Below are 18,597 nucleotides of genomic sequence, written 5' to 3' on the forward strand. Positions count from 1 at the left end.
AAATTATTTATTTTCAGGTATGCTAAGCAAACCATACAATCAATAATTCATAAAAAGCTAAGATGCTTAACAAACAAATTCTCACAACCTTAACCTCAACAACTGAAACAAAATATATGTGACGAAAAGCGGACAGCTTTGGAACGCTTACTATTCAGCCATTGCAGGATAAACTTTCGGAACCTTTGCTCATATCGCACAGAAATACTTTAAAGAAAAAAACTCCCAAAATTTTTATCTTATGGCCCGGACCAAATGATCAAGACCTCTCGCGTGATGTTTTTGTACACGGAAAAAATCCGTTCATAAATTCATGAAAAAACACGATGTCATCAACTGAACGGTTTACTAAAATCGTGACAAAGTACACGAAATTATGAATAATAAACCTCGTATTCATGAAACAATTTGTATTTCCGAAAAACTAGTTTGCGCCCAAATTATGCATGGCGTTACTTTCCGATGGTTGGCTGGGTTGAGTTGGGTGATTGCTCGCTGGACATGTTTAGTTTTTGTTATGATTCTTGTTCGTAGTTTGGGAATATGCCGGTTTGTATCAACTATATCAACTAAAAGAACCGACAGTTAAACTACGTTCATGATTTCAAGAGCATTGTCACGATTTTCAAAATTTGTATTCACGTTATTATGAAATTTTATTCACGAATCTCGTATCGGATTTTCCTGTGAGAGTGGTGTGATACATGTTCATGATTTCTGGAACTTAGTCATAGTTTTCGTAATTTTTATTCACGTACTCGTGATATTTTAGTCACAAGTATTGGTTTGTGTTCATAATATTAGGATCTTAGTCACGATTTTTGATATTTTAGTCACGAATAATATGATTCCAGAATGTTTGTCACGATTTTCGTAATTTATATGCACATAATCGTGATATTTTATTCTTAAGGGACCACTTCAACGAAGAAAAGATGCTGACAGTGAATGTATTCTAGGAACACTGTTGGTTATACTGTGATGGGCTTGACAAAATGGGTTCAGTCAAAAAATGAGTGTTACATTTGAAAAAGTCTTTGTGTATATTAACGTATATGTACGTTTAGCGAAATTCTACCTAATGAAAATACGATAACACCAACTTCATAGTATTTCTATTATATGAAATTCAGATATCCAACGATATGTAATTTGGATACGCAACTTAGTTTTTCGAAGTCCGGTCTACATCCGCAACACATTGTTTCTGTAGCAGAATAAGTGCTATCAAAGCCTTAGAAAAGAATTTTGTCCTGTTTCTACAGAGTTTTGAAATAATATACAAAATGTCACAAAATATTCGAGGGTAGTGAATGAAGGTCTAGGATTTGTTCCTGATCATTTTTGAGAGTATTCCGGTGGACCTTATGAAGAAAGTACATGCGAAAGGTACAACCCCTCTGTGAAACATTCCTACCTAAATCTCTCCGACATGTGGCACAAAAATTGACTCTATCGTCGTCTGAATAATTCACAATCAATAATGCCATGTCGTTTTAAGTCATTTGGGGCATATGTCGATACTTTTCTTTCCGATCACATGATTCAGGAATCCGAAATTTTTGATGAATATTCGTGTCATGCGGTGAAGCAAGTTGCATCAGCTAAACTCCACAATATCATCGTGTATACATTCTACGTTTTGAAACATCTTGTTTGGTGAAATAAACATTGTTAGTGTTATGAATGTATCAATAAGTTTTTGAGGAAAATATTTACAAAAAACATGGTTCTAAGAACCGTAAATCAACGGAAACGGTCATAAAAATTGTCCACTGCTGTTTCCCATTTACAATGTGTTTCCACTATAAGGTTCCCCAGAATAAGCTTCAAAATATTTACAAAAGCGATCCGAAATAAATGCAGTTCCCTCATATATTCTACACGAAAACCTGAGATGTTTGATATTGGATATATGCTCTCTACTAATTGTATTGGAAACGCTTCCCGAATAATTACGAAATGAATTCCTAATCACGTGCATATGATTCAAATTGATTGTAAATTTAGAAAACTAGACCCAACCAAACACCTCAATTTACAAGTGAAAGGTACCTCGGGGTCTCAAAAGTTAATTTTGTCGATAGGAGTACCGTGCTCGACCGAAAGGTTTTTCTGAATTCATAGTATGTACGATGTTCTGTCAAAATGTGTCTCTGAATATTTCTACTAATGTCAACATTAATAAACTTTATACATATTTTTTTTAAATAACGAACATGCAGAAAATATTGTCATTTTGGTCGCCAACTAAATATTCATTGAATTTTCAGTGTACCTACTGATACAAATAATGTTCATGTTCAGTAGAATGTTATCGTATTTCCTCATTAGTGTTCACGATCACTGCTCAACTTTGCATGAAAAAAAACATGTATAGCATTTTTTCATACTTTGCCGCACTAATTCCCCAAAATTGATATAAACCTTTTTTAATTTGCTGGCTAGATATAGGTTTTGACGTCAATCAAAGTCATGTCATTTTCATCAACAAACAAGCAAAACTGATGCTAGCTGGCCATGGGATATGATTTTATGCAACATGTTGTCACACTGTTACAACCGATCTAGAATGAATGGTCAATTATGCTGACTTGTTTTGATGTTTTTTTTTCGATAGAAATGAGGCAACTGTTTACTTATATAGTTTTTTCCGACATAAAATTCACGCTTGATGGCTTATGTCACATACACACTTGGCCACGATGTAATATATGTATTTCGAAAATTTCAATATTCACTTTTGACCACCTTCAAACCAATTTGACATAGTGCACATAAACTTTTACATCTGCCATAGTGTTGCTGATGTGCATGTAAACAAACATGTACGAACAAGAATATTTCGGACAGGAAATTCCGGAAATGGGACTATTTTTCACGGAACTGTGAAATAGAAAAGCTTCCTTTACTTATCGCAAAGGGATCAAGGTACGTTAAATGTATTCTGTTATGTTTGTACGGAGATATAGTGTCCAATGAACTGCATTGTCAGAGAGTGCCATAGTGAATCGATCTGCACTGAGATTCAAATTTTTCGGACAGGAAATCTACGTAACGAATGAGTATTTAGATTTGATGAGCGTTTCTAAATGTTCTAATCACTTTATTTTAGGTATCAAAGCAAATTGGACAAATTAGACCTGGCCACAACAGAGGAAATCATGTAATAATACAGGTGCACTATTACCACAGTTTACATTGAAGTGGTCCGTTAAGCTCACTTTCGAAATCGACACGTGAAGTAATGTGACACATGTTCATATCAGTAGTTTTACCATGATCGTGATACCATGATCGTAATTTCACTTCGATTTGTCGTGATACGCAATTTTTTAATTATTTCCGTATTTTTTACTCGGATAAACTACGAAGGAGTAAGAACTGGATCATAAAATTAAGACTGATTTGCGGCATCTTGTTTTGCGAATAATATTACGAATACGATTTGTAGCTCTTTCTCAGTTCTCGTTTGCTGTCCGGGTATCACATTGGATCTTATCAAATGAATACCGATGCTCGAGATGATGATAGTTTTCTTATATCTGCAGCTCGCACCAATTGCTAATGGCTAACAGCTGGACATAATTATGACATTTCGTGAAAAAAGGTCAAATTTTGCAAAATAGTTTACGTGAGTCGCATAAAATTGAAAATGATTAGGGATATCTAAATATCACAAGCACTCAATATGGATCGTCAATGAACCAATTCACGAATCCATGAATAGCATTTTATAATTTGATACGCTACGAGCACAAATGATCAGTCTTCTATATTACACTAGGAATCATCAACCAATTCATGAATACATGAAAAATATTTCATGGTTTTGAGAACTATTTCACGAGCACGAATGCACAGTGGGATGAGCCCGGACTTGTCCATATATGGAGGTTACGCGATATTCTCGCTAGTATTTTTCTCTTATCAACTGAGCTATGAAAAACATTTTTGCGAGATTTTAGGTGATTTGAACGTAAAATGATTCTTTTACAACTTTTTGAAGGGCATAACTCAAGCGTTTTTTGCATAATTTGATAATAGGAACTATATCCGGTTATTTTCGTTTTTCGAAGAGACGGTTGATTTCATGCATTGCATTACTTCGCCAAAATTGTCTATGTGATTAAATTACGTCGTGAAATCACCAAAAGACGGTCATTGGTTGGTTTAGTTGTTGTTTAGATAAGCGTTTGTCATTAACTTTTATTGAATTCGAACATCTAATGCGATAACAACAACGCTGCCCGTTAGTGCCCGCGATCGCGCTATACTCATTCGAAAGCTTTTAATTTTCTCTTTAAAATAAGTCGATGCTAGTTTTGCGAAAACTGGCAGTCAAAATTTAAAAAAAAATGTGAATGGAGACGCATGGTTATTACTGATATCAATTTTGAATCGACACAAAAGGTTAATTACATGAATACAAATTCTTTCAAATAGCATTGAAAGCATGATCTTCAAGGATTTCACTGGTGATCAAGAAAGAGGAGCCGAGTGGAAAGCATGGGTTTTAGATGGTGAAGGTATTCAGAATGTTTGAAATTCAGTAAATATTTTCAAACCAATTCAAATATGTCATTAAATGTTTCTGGAACTATTTCTTGATAACTTACGCAGTAACTGTCAAATTTAGTCAACACAGTTGAGTTCTAGCCATTTGGTAAAACTATTTTAATCAGAATTTGTATAGTACTGATTTATCTTAAGGGTAGGAGATATCACCCAAATAAAAGAAGATCATTTTCAAATGAACCATACACTCGAAAAAAAAATGTTTGGATTCATTTTTTAGGTAAGATATCAAATAAGCAATCTAAGTATGTAACATAAGACACGCCAGCGAAAAATAAATCGTTTACCATCCTGTTGATTAGTGAATGTAATGAAACATTCCAATAATACGCTCAAAATTTATGTTTTAAAAATTAATGAAAATTTAGTTTTTGTGTCAAGTAACCCACTAATGATTCTAACGTTCCAAAATTAGTCGAACACATCTTATGTGATGCATAAAAACTAAACGATCATTTTTGAAGCACCATAAGGAGATGTAAATCAATTCGTTTCGACATGGAAAATAAATTCAGCTTACCATAATTACTATTGAAAAAAATCATTATGGTAGACAAAATACTTACTTTTGAGCCGTCATAATAAGTAGTAAAGATAATTTCTAATATTTTTATTGCCGAAAAAAGAATTCAGCGCACAAAAAATTCTTTGAAAAAGTTTTTGAACCTTCACTACCAAATAATTATTTTTGAACCACCCTAATGTACAATTAAGGTTATTTTTGACAAGTGTTAATATCAAAAACAATTTAGAGCACGAAAATTAATATAAAATTTTTTAGAAATAATTTTTGAGACAGCATAATGAATAGAAAATATTTATTTTTACTATATTTAATATCAAAAACGAATTCAGCGTACCAAAATTACATATAAGGGGCCGTACACAAATGACGTAGCTTTTTTCTGCGTTTTTCGACCCCTCCCTCTCCCCTCGTAGCATTTTGTCACAAAACTCTAACCTCCCATTTGTAAATAACGTAGCATTTCTGACAACCCCCCCCCCCCCCCCCACCTCACAGTGGTCCCAAAGAGCAAAAAGGGGGTTTTTTAGATTGTGTGTCTTTGAGAAAGTTTCTTGGAGTAGAACTCCCCTTCTTTCTGTCTTATCGGATTGATGATTAAACCCCCTAAAAGTGAGTTACGAAATTTATTTTCTTCAATAATTCAGATAGACAAAAACTTATTTCAGCAAAGTTGTAGAGCAACTCGTTACAAATATTTTACCTGAAGACTTTAACTCTCTATCTTTTAAGGTTTTTGAGATATGGAACATTATTTGTAAAAGGCCCCTTAAAAACAGTTTTTTCATCATAAGTTTTCTTCTAGATTTTTTTCTTTATATAAATGTTCTAGAACATTGTTTGGACTATTAAACTGCATTACTTTGCCGAAGACGGAAACTTGCTATCGCTAGTATGTGTGGAAATATTCACATTTTTTTATTGAAAATAGCTCTTTTTCTAATGCCGATAACTTTCAAACGGGCAAAAACGGGCAAACCACTTTGTAATCAAATTAAAGTGCAAAAAAAGCACAACAAATGCTGGAAAAATCAGATCTCCCCAAGGCGGCCCTCTATGGAATACACATACTAGCGATAGCAAGTTTCCGTCTTCGGCAAAGTAATGCAGTTTAATAGTCCAAACAATGATCTAGAACATTTATATAATGAAAAAAATCTAGAAGAAAACTTATGATGAAAAAACTGTTTTTAAGGGGCCTTTTACAAATAATGTTCCATATCTCAAAAACCTTAAAAGATAGAGAGTTAAAGTCTTCAGGTAAAATATTTGTAACGAGTTGCTCTACAACTTTGCTGAAGTAAGTATTTGTCTATCTGAATTATTGAAGAAAATAAATTTCGTAACTCACTTTTAGGGGGTTTAATAATCAATCCGATAAGACAGAAAGAAGGGGAGTTCTACTCCAAGAAACTTTCTCAAAGACACCATATTGCTAAAGTCAACCGTTTTGACGCAATCTAAAAAACCCCCTTTTTTGCTCTTTGGGACCACTGTGCACCTTCCCAACGCGACCGGAGGATGAAAAAAATAAATGTTTTACAATTCTTTTAAATACATATATTTACAAAATGCTTGACCGCTATTATCTACATTTTCATTTTAATAGCAAATTGCGAACAAAATAAACCCATTTCATGACAAATATCGCTGTAATAATTTTGTGTTGTGTTTTATATGTCATGGAACATGAACAAAAGATCTCTCAGTTCACGATGCGGCAGCTTCTCCTGATTCTAAGAAGCAAATTTAGTATACCCCCCTACCCCCCAAAATGCTACGTCATTTATGCATGGCCCCTAACCGTCCCGTTTGAACCGATACGGCAATGTTTAGACTTTAGTCCACCTTTTGCTCTAAGTCGTGCCACTGTGGAATGGTGAGTTGTAACTAATTTGCTGAAAATCTTGAATGATTTACGAACATGGATATGGAATCGTGACTACACTGATAGAATATATTCGTAAATCACTATGAATTAGTTTCGTACAGATAATTTTCATAAAATATACGAATTTTTCGTATATAATGAAAGTTATCACCGGACCTGGCCAGGAGCTTCAAAACTATTTCGCCACGCGCAAACAGGTGCGCGTGACACCAGTCGGAGCCCGGAATCGGAGACACATTAATTGCCGACGCAGCAGCACCCGACGAGCAGCACCAGCGCAGCGTCATCATTAATGTAGGTTCGATTAGCTCAGGCCTCTGTAACAATTTTGTTAGAAATAAATTCATTCTTGATTCGACCATAGTAGCAAGAGGTTTGTTTTTTAAAAAGAACCTCCGGCACATGAGTTGATAACTGGCGCCCGAATAGGGACCCGGTTAGTAATAGTATAAAGCCATCTGTAGCTGCCCGCAATAAGTGGAATTCGGAGACTCGGACTTAGAGCCATCGCTGATCAACTCGACGATTTGCAGCCCCGAAGCGCGACCAGGTGCACTAACCAGAACCGTTCACCCCCGGAAATAATAGGACTATAGGACCTAGGCGTTGTCCCGCTGTACTCATGTACATCCTTCATTTTTTGTAAGTATAAGGTGAAAACGAAAGAAATAGATTAAGTGTAACAACGCACCGTCAAGCAGCTAGTGCGAAAAAAAATTAAACCATACTAACAACACAGCGGCAAGCCCGGACCCACCGTAAGCAAACCGCTAAAATATCACAGACAGGCGCGTTACTAACCTAAACGCAAACCTTCTAATTCAATTGATAGAGATCCAACATTAAAATTACATTTAAACGCGATCTCGTTTACTAATAACACAGTGGCGAGCCCGGACCATCCGTAAGCAACCCACTAAAATATCACAGCCAGGCGCGACACTAACCTAAACCGAAACAGTGTAAAACTCAGTGAAAGTGAAAAGTGAAGTGATTATCCCCCCACCATAGATCAACTAATTGAACTATTAGAAAATCTTAACATGGACCCCGAACCAAATCCCATTCCGGCACCTGTGCCTGCACCAAATCCTATTCCTACCCAATCTCGCTTTGTCATCGATCGAAACATTAGCTTCGAAGATAGAGGAAAAATTCCTCAAATCGTAAGAGATTTGCCTGACTTTAACGGCAATCCTCGAGATTTGAGTCAATGGCTACTAGACGTTGAAGATGTCCTAGAACTTTTCAGCGATCTACAAAATAGTTTTCAGTATCACCTTCTCATTAAAACGGTCAGAAGGAAAATTAAGGGTGAGGCTAATGATGCTTTGATCACCAGCAACACGCCTACACAATGGCACAACATTAAAGAAGTGCTAAAATTGTATTATGCCGATAAGAGGGATTTGATGACCCTCGATAACCAACTAAAATCGTTGGTTAGACAACGATTAGAGAGTTTAGAAAGCTACTACAGCAGAGTTCGAGAATTAGTCACACTAATTAGCTCGGCCATTTCTATGGATGATCAATGGCGTGGCCACGAAGCGATTTTGATGAGGTTGTATAATCAAATCGCTCTAGACACATTCATCAGAGGATTGGGTGACCCCCTCTCTAGATTTTGCAAAAATGTTCGACCACAGAGCTTGGCTCAAGCCTATAGCTACTGTGTAGACTACCTAAATCTGGACGCGCGAAACGCACCAGTAAATATGCCCTCTTGGCAGCCTATCCCATCGCCTAGGCAATCAATCCAATTACCAGGACCTAGCCATGGTAAACCACCAGTTCCCCCACGACAATTATTAATGAAAAATATGCCTCCAAAAATGCAACCAATTGCTCCGCCAAGACATTTTAATCACCAACATTTCCTGCCCAGAGCACAGCCAAACGTATTCGCTCCAAACAGGACTTTTGTGCAACCACAACCTCGTCCTGAACCGATGGACACGGGTAGCATCCGTACCCACCAGGTGAACTATGGTAATCGGCCTATTGCACAGCACAGAGAAGCAAGCGACTCGATGAGAGCCCACGACCCTCGCGCCAAACGCATGGCTCATACTATTGAAGAAAATCCAGATCCTGATCCAGAGTACGAAAAATGGTACGAGGAGCAGATGCAATTAAGTAAAGTATTTTTTAATGATGAGGAATACGAGGAACCGCTAGAAAATGCTGAAGCTATCGAAGAAGACTTAGAGAAAAATGAGACTAATTTTTTAGAGGAAAAGTGGGTGACAAACTGGATAGAGTGAAGCGTATTTCTCCGCTTCCATATATAAAAATTCCTACTAGCCAAGGTGAAATCAAATTACTAATAGACTGTGGAGCCAACATAAACATAATTTCAAAGAAATGGGCTTATAATTCAGATCAAAAAATCGTAAGAATTCCTCAACAACCCGTAAAAGGAGTCACCGGAAACGGTGTTATTTCAGAAGCTATACACCTTGCCATCTTTTCACCTATTATAGAAACTTCTTACGAATTTTCAATTTTCGATTTCCACACCTTTTTTGATGGAATAGTAGGTACAGGAATAATTTTCAACAAACACTTCAATTTTATTTCGAACCAAAAACTCCTGCAAGTTTTCGGTAAGAACAGAACATTGAATATTCCTATTCATTTCTATACGCCTACGCCGGCACCAAGGAAAATAATTTCAACAACCATAATAGAAAAGGTTAGGCTCGATCACCTGACTGCAAAAGAGAAATCAGAGCTCATACCCATCCTAGAAGAGTACAAAGAAATCTTCCATAATCCAGATAGCACCCTTTCATGTGCAACAAAGGTCAAGTGTGACATCCGCACCACTGACGATATGCCAATTTATCAAAAAACATACCCCTACCCTATGGCTTATAAGGACGAAGTAGACAAACAAATGAGTAAATTAATAGAATCAGGCATTATTAGACCATCAAGATCACCTTGGAATTCCCCCGTTTGGATAGTCCCAAAGAAAACGGACGCATCCGGAGAAAAGAAGTTTAGACTCGTAATTGATTACAGAAAAGTAAATCAGAAAACGGTATCGGATAAGTATCCCATGCCTGAAATATCAAATGTGCTCGATCAATTAGGAGGAAACAAATACTTTTCCACCTTAGATCTTGCCTCGGGTTTCCACCAAATAAAAATGAACCCCAAAGATGTGGAGAAAACAGCCTTTTCGGTGAATTATGGTAAATACGAATTCCTCCGTATGCCATTTGGCCTCAAAAACGCCCCTGCAATCTTCCAAAGGGCGATGAACGACGTGCTACGCGAGCACATCGGTAAACGTTGCTATGTCTATATTGATGACGTGGTTGTATTTGGAAAGAACCTACAGGAACACAATGACAATTTAAGAATTGTTTTAGATACGTTACATAAAGCAAACCTCAAAGTCCAACTGGACAAATCAGAATTTATACACACTTCGACAGAATTTTTAGGCTACATAATATCAGACGAAGGAATCAAACCTAATGAGAAAAAGATTGAAGCGATTCGGAAATTTCCAGAACCCAAAGATCTGAAACAACTGAGAGGATTTTTAGGACTTCTCGGATATTATAGAAGATTCGTTAAAGATTTCGCAAAAATCGCTAAACCCTTAACAAATCTTTTAAGAGGGGAGAGGAATCCTGATTCAAAAAAGCAAATTGCTCTTAACCAAGAAGAAAGGAAATGTTTTGAAAATATGAAAATGATTCTCACCAGCAATGACGTCTTAATCTACCCAGACTTTTCCAAATCATTTATAATAACCACAGATGCGTCAAACTTCGCTGTTGGTGCCGTGCTAAGTCAAGGTGAAATCGGTAAAGACAAACCAATTCACTTTGCGTCAAGAACTCTAAACAGAGCTGAAGAAAATTATTCAGCGACAGAAAAGGAAATGCTCGCAATTTATTGGGCTCTCAAAGTATTCAGAAATTACATTTATGGTCAGACATTCAAGATAGTCACTGATCACCAACCACTTACATTTTCATTGTCACCTAGAAATGTCAATGCCAAATTAAAAAATTGGAAGTCCTACTTAGAGGAACACGATTACGAGATCGTGTATAAACCCGGTAGAAGCAACGTTGTTGCCGATGCCTTGAGTCGCATTCAAATTAACTCATTAACACCAACTCAACATTCGGCAGAAGATGACGACTCCAATTATATCCTATCCACCGAAGCTCCTCTCAATGCTTTTCGAAATCAGATTATAATAGAAAAAGTTAGCGATCATCCTGAAACAATCGTCACACATCCCTTTCCCGGAATACGTCGCACAGTAATAAGAAGAACAAGTCTAACTGACCAAATTTTGGCATCCCTACTGAAAGAATTTTTCAATCCAACAAAATTAAACGGTTTATACACCTCAGAAGAGATTTTAGGACAACTTCAAGAGGTTTATAAACAGTTTTTTAGTCGAGCCGGCATACTCAAAATTCGTTTCACTCAAAAAGTATTAATAGACGTTCAAGATGAAGAAGAGCAAGAAAAAATCATTCGTGAAACCCACTCAAGGGCCCATCGCGGCATTAATGAAAACAAAGAACAAATTTTGCGAGAGTTTTATTTCCCAAGGCTCACGCAAAATATACGAAAATATATCCAAGTATGTGACGTCTGTAATGAATCGAAATACGACAGACATCCGTTGATAATTCCACTTCAAGAGACCCCACTTCCCAGATATCCTTTCGAAATACTTCATATAGATATTTTCCAAATTCAAGACCATTACTTTCTCTCTAGCATCGACAAATTTAGTAAATATGGGCGTATGGTCCCGATACGATCCAGAAATACGAGTCACATAGAAAAAGGAATGTGGACAACACTTACGTCACAAGTAATTCCTGAGTCAATTGTAGTCGACAATGAAAGAGGGCTTCAATCACCCAACATCCGCGGTTGGATAATTGATTTGAATATCCGAGTATACCTAACTCCTAACCATAAATCAGAAGTCAACGGAGCAGTAGAACGCTTTCACTCAACCGTTCTAGAACTATACCGTATCCAAAAACAGATTACCCCTGACACGGCTGTTCGAAATCTTGTTCAAACAGTCGTAGAAAAATACAATAACAGCATCCACTCATCAACGTCCCTGACACCCAAAGAAATCGTCTTTGGGAAAACAAGAAACCCAGACCAACAAATTGACCCTGACAGACTGGAACAAATCAGACAGAAACGATACGACGAAGTCTTGGCAAACCTTACAAAAACCCAACAAAAACAATTATCGACATTTAACAAAGACCGACCAGAAGCACCTCAGTTCCAGACAGGCAAAGAAGTATTTGTAAAAGACAAAATTATTAGAGCCAAACACAAAGCAAAATTCAAAAAATTTCATGTTCAACGAAACAATCATGTAACATTTAGGAACGAACGCGACTCAAAATTACACAAATCCAATGTAAAAAATATAAATATCAAATAATTACAGGCTACCACTGGCACTCAGCCAAAACATCGAAATTCATAATGTAAATGAAGACCCAGTAGCTATAGTCAAAACAGGAGAAGCAAGGATCCTAGGAGGATATCAAAAATTTGTGCATACTATCAACATTACAGCCATAGAAAATACAATATTTCAAATAGAAGCACAGTTCTCGAGAATAAACTCGAGTTACCCTGACCTGATTACACTACTGAAACAAAAGATAGACGACCTCACAATTAACGTAAAACACCTCAAACCACGAACGAGACAAAAACGATTGGACGCACTAGGACGAGCCTGGAAATGGATGTCCAGCTCACCAGACGGTGATAACCTGAACATGATCACTGAAGGAATTAATGGCATAACAGATAACAGTAACAAACAAATATCAATAAATGATCAGGTTTACAACAGTTTAGAAAACATAACAGATACAGTTAATAGATTGATTAATTTAGAAGAAAACCGCTCTACCTTAACCATGGAAGGAATTCAAATGTTAAACATAATTCTAAATATAGACATTATAAACAAGGAAATTTCAGCAATACAGGAGTCTGTTACACTCGCAAAGCTAGGAATAGTTAATTATAAGCTGTTAAGCACAGAGGAGATCAATCTAATAGATGAATCTTTAAGCAATCAAGGCGTATATTACGAACTCCAGGAAGAAGCACTGAACTTCGCAAAGGTGACCATCGGCACAAACAACGAGATACTGCTCTACGTAATAAATATTCCAACATTTTTTCAAACAGTCTACGAGAAATTAAAAATTGAAGCAATCATCAAAAAATCACAACGCATTCAATTGAAAGGAAACAGTTATCTTAGAGGACCGAATGAACTATTATTACAGAAACTCAACTGTGAACGATTTGGCAATTGGAGCCTATGTAACCGATCAGATTTAGAAGATGTTTCAGAAGACAGGTGTATTTCCCGAATAGTGGCAGGAATGGAAGGAAAATGTACATTTGAACATATATCCAACTATCCACCGATCACAGAGATGAGTCGCACGACAGCACTTCTCAATAACGTTAACACTACGCTTCGTACCACGTGTGGGATTTCAGACCGGAACCTAACCGGTTCATTCATGATAATATATCAAAACTGTTCAATAACAGTGGGACAATATACTTACGTTAACAACATCATCAAAACGATAGAACACAGAATTTTCATCCCTTCACCAAGTTTGATAGTGGCAGAAGAAAACATCGAACACAAACTCGACATCTACACTCTGCATCAACTACAGCACCAGCATCTGAAACAGCTAGCACATCTTCAATCAGACACAGCATTACACAGCTGGTCTCTCATAGGAGGCTTCTCATTTTCGTCAATAGCCATAGTTATAATCATAATTTACATTCTGATCAAATCTAGGAACCAAGGCACAATTGTTCACATAGACCAAGCAAAACGATTACCTGTGGAAAATCACATAGTAACAAAAAATATTCAATACTATCGACCGGCTTCTACGAATTTAGCAGTACCAGCAATTTAACGTTGACCCAGGAGGCTCAACACCCAGGGAAGGAGCAGTTATCACCGGACCTGGCCAGGAGCTTCAAAACTATTTCGCCACGCGCAAACAGGTGCGCGTGACACCAGTCGGAGCCCGGAATCGGAGACACATTAATTGCCGACGCAGCAGCACCCGACGAGCAGCACCAGCGCAGCGTCATCATTAATGTAGGTTCGATTAGCTCAGGCCTCTGTAACAATTTCGTTAGAAATAAATTCATTCTTGATTCGACCATAGTAGCAAGAGGTTTGTTTTTTAAAAAGAACCTCCGGCACATGAGTTGATAACTTGAATCGTTCGTAGTTCTATTGAAACACATTTATTTTTATTACGAGTTTTTCGTGAAAACCACGAAACGACTTTCGTTGGCTTATTACGAAACAGCTTCGTTCGGCAAACGAATTGTTCGCTGCTATATACGAATATCTTTATAATATTTACGAGCACCATTCGTCGAACCGTCAACGTCAACTGAGCTTCAATAGGGAGTCATTGTTGCTATACGTCATATAATTGTTGATGATCACGACGGTCTCGGTCTGACTATTTAGTAGCCGTATCCGCGTCCGCCGGTTTCAGGAAGATTTTCTAAACCTCTTCCGCTTCTAGTTGATCCAGTTGAGCCATCGCAAACTGATCGATGGTTTTGTATGAATAATTTTGAGTTTTTCTCTGCCGGAGCAATGTGAAAAGAATATGCTATTAAATACGAAAACTTCTCTTAGATGAACGAAATGAATTCGTGCGATCAACGGAATTGTTCGTAATATACATAGACGTTTATTAAAATAAACAAAACATTTCGTTTCATTCACGAAAATTAATGTCATTTTCAACTACAACATTCCTGCAATGTACACTAAAAAACTAAAATTCACGAAAACTTTCGTTCACCAAGCGACCATTTCTTCATATCACAATAAAATCGATTTTGCCAGATCTGTTTTTTCAACTAAAAAAATCGGTGTTGTCAAACATCGATCACAAAAGATCGAATGAAAAAATAAGAAGACAATAAATACGAAAACTGGTTTTTAAATAAAAAAAATCGATGTTGTCAAACATCGATCCCAAATGATCGACTGAAAACAATAAGAGGATAATAAATACGAACACTTTTCTAAGATAAACGAAATTAATTCGTGCGACCAACGAAATCGTTCGTAATATACACACACGTTTATTAAAATAAACAAAACATTTCGTTTCATTCACGAAAAATAATTACGTTATCAACGATAACATTCGTGCAGTATACATCAAACGTGTAAAATTTACGAAAGATTTTGTTCACCAAGCGGCTACTCTTGTTCATGAAATGAACGAAACCTACTGTTTAGAATGCACGAAAATACTTCGTTGCAGAAAACAACGAATGAATTCGTGTATTGTATGATCAATTTCATTATATTTACGAATTTATATTATCAGCGTAATATATTAGGAATCAAAAACTAGTTTACGACGATTGAAAGGATTTATGAATAATATTCCCATGTGAAACAGTTCACGAGAGAATATGTTTTAATTTTGTGATCTAATTCACAACCACGAAAACTAGATCATGCTCAAGATGTAATAAATCATGAATCAGTTCACGTCGTATAATCGGACTCTGAATAATGTTCCTAAGTCTATGAATAAAAAAACGAGTCAACCATTGGTTTTATGAATAATGTTCATAAAGTTCACGTACAGAAAATGGATTTGGTAATGAAGTAGCCTGAAAAAGGACCTTGGCCTACTTCGATGATTGTAAGATACCTAGTTCAGATCAAAACAATGCATCCTCTTGGAAGCCGTAAAACATGGCCATATTTACGCTATAGACATCAACTTGCTGGCAGCAAGATGTCACATCTGCATATTACTCACACCGAACGTCATTCTGAAGTTAGTTAAAATCTTCATCAATTGAAACTTCTACTACAGAGCGAGTTATAAGCCAATCATAACTACATAGATTTCAATATTTCGTGAGAAGAGAACTTCGGGTTCGTGACGTTTATGAATTTCATTTACTGAATCGGGCGCCCATGTTAGGTGGCTCTAGCATACCAGAAATGTTTCGGATTTTTCGACCAAAAAGTTTATTACGTATTTCTCATACCATCGCCCCTTGTAAGTATCTACCGTGTATAAGAAAACGATTAATAATTTGCTTTATGTCTTTTTGAAAAAATGCTCAAGATTTGAGAGCCTCTCTTTGTTTACATTCTCTTTCGATTATTACGTCACTATAAGACTTCACACTAATTTTCCAGTACATATAGAAAGCCTACAGTTTTAACTAGAATATTATGCAAAGAGTAGAGTATTAAATATTAGGCGTGTTTCGAAATTCAACATTGCTCAACAATTGGTCATCGATGACCAAATTGTTGAGTTAAACATGGCCGCCGCGATTTTTTTCGGTGAGCAAAAGAGAAAGTTTTGCTCTGTTGTGATACAAAACTTCGGATGCAACATTGCACGTTGGAAAGCTGCGACACCCATTCCCCTCTCGCTGCTGAGCGGCAAAGAGAAACTAAAATAAGCTGGTACCAGTGATGCCACATTTTATATTATTTACCGGGAATAAAAAAATCGCACTACTTTTTCAGAAAATTTGTACCGAAATTTACTGCAATAAGTTAATGCAAACGGTTTGCTAGTTGAATAATATTTGGTTAATTTAGGTGTTTTATACATCAACCTTTCCAATCTCGCTTTATTTTTCCGTCAATAATAAATAAAAAACACTGAGTTCTTTGTGCAAAAATCATTTGTTCTATTGTAAAGGTTTCAATAATAAGTTCATTCGCCAGCAAATCATTTGTTAGTAGTAGTCAAATTACAAAATATATTTGTATTACACACCAAAGAAAAACAGTTTCCGTAAATTTATATATCCTATATACACTTTCTCAATATTACTAGGTATTAGAAATGTCAAATAAAACTATTGTTTTACCATTTTATCTCCAAAAATATGTACCATGTTGTAGTTTCCTTAGACATCATTTTAATCTGTACCTATACAATTCAAATAATCTGCAGCTTTATAGAAACATCTGTACTTTTGGTAGCACTGCGCGGTACGCATACAGATCTGTCAATAGCGCTTCTCATTCGTTCTTGAAATGACGGTGGGGGCATGCAGTCGGCTGAAATAAATTCCCATTCTCACAACATGTGGTCGGCACCCAGACATGCTATCTCTTTCGTTTCTTTTACCTGTTGTATAAGCTTCTTTCAAGAATGCGTGTACCACCGTCAACGAAGTTTTGGCGTCAGTGTGCTCTTGGGCTCGCATCTGGTAGGATGGTTGCTAATTAATGCGCGCAGTTGTATGATAAATAGGACATTCAAATTTTCATTGCACTCAAACACAGTTTTTCACTATTCTCGGGTTATTTTTGCTATTATCAGTTTCTCGGTGATGGTTTGGCCGATTATCACAAATGCCTCAAATTAAAGGTATGTTCTCCTGCTACAAAATTTCGTACGGATCCGTTGTATGGAAGGAAATATAAACTGTTAATCGTCCGGACACATGAAATTCCCATAGAAGAAGGAACTAAAAAATTCTAAGAAATCGAATTTGAATTTGGAATTATCTTTAAAATGCATGAAACATCGAGATTTTAACCAAACCATTTTTGGTGTTTAGATCATATGGGCATCCTTCCTATACATTATGCGAACATTATCCTGTTTCTCCTATCAGCTGATCAAGATGACCAAACTCAAACCGCTGATTACTGGTTCAAGTTATCGATTTGGTCTTTTCTTTTACAAAATTTTAGAACTCGAATATTGATTTCTTGTGTATAGTTGTCATGTCATGTATAATGAAAATGTATTACACTCAGGTTTTTTTACGCGGGGGATGCGTACCGCGTTAATTGGAAAATCCGCGTAAAAAGCCGCGTTAATTCGAAAATCCTCGTAAAAAAACCGCGTTAATTTGAAAGTTCGCCTAAAAAACTCAACACAAGACTTAGAATATTTTTAAAAGTTTTTTTGCACGGATTTCGCAATTAATACGGTTTTTGCAAAAATAAGTCCTTTTGAATGCAACAGACTTAGAAGATTTTCGGAAAGATGGAAGAGACGGGTCTGGACTCCTTATGTCCCGCACCTCAACAATATGGGTATTTTCTGAATGGTCTTGAGTAGGTGCCAGAAATTGATTTTTGGTGTTATTTTGAAATCCAAGATGGCGACTTCCGGTTTAGCGAAATTCTCTACAACCCATGCAATATGGGTATTGTCGGAATAGTCTTGACGAGTAGGTGCCAGAAATGTATGTTTGACGGCATTTTGAAATCCAAAATGGCGAAATTCGTTATAACCCAATAAATATGTGTATTTTCGGAATGGTCTTGAAGAGTAGGTGCCAGAAATTGATATTTGACGCTATTTTGAAATCCAAGATGGCAACTTCCGGTTTTGCGAAATTCGCTGTAATCCAATCAATATAGGTATTTTCGGAATGGTGTTAACGAGCAGGTCCCAGGAATAAATAAATAAATAAATCAGCATTTTCAGCCCAAGGTTGTCCATGAAAAATTGATTTTGGAAGCCATTTTGAAATCCAAAATGGTGAT

The 18,597-nt window shown here is 36.5% G+C and overlaps 1 pseudogene; it reads left to right on the top strand.

Annotated features, from left to right (window-relative positions):
* The window catches only part of LOC131695480 (uncharacterized), a 79,856-nt pseudogene extending 65,668 nt beyond the window's left edge, over positions 1–14,188 (top strand).
* The last annotated feature ends 4,409 nt before the right edge of the window (positions 14,189–18,597 follow it).

The sequence above is a fragment of the Topomyia yanbarensis genome, chromosome 1 (assembly GCF_030247195.1).
Source record: "Topomyia yanbarensis strain Yona2022 chromosome 1, ASM3024719v1, whole genome shotgun sequence".
Taxonomy (NCBI): domain Eukaryota; kingdom Metazoa; phylum Arthropoda; class Insecta; order Diptera; family Culicidae; genus Topomyia; species Topomyia yanbarensis.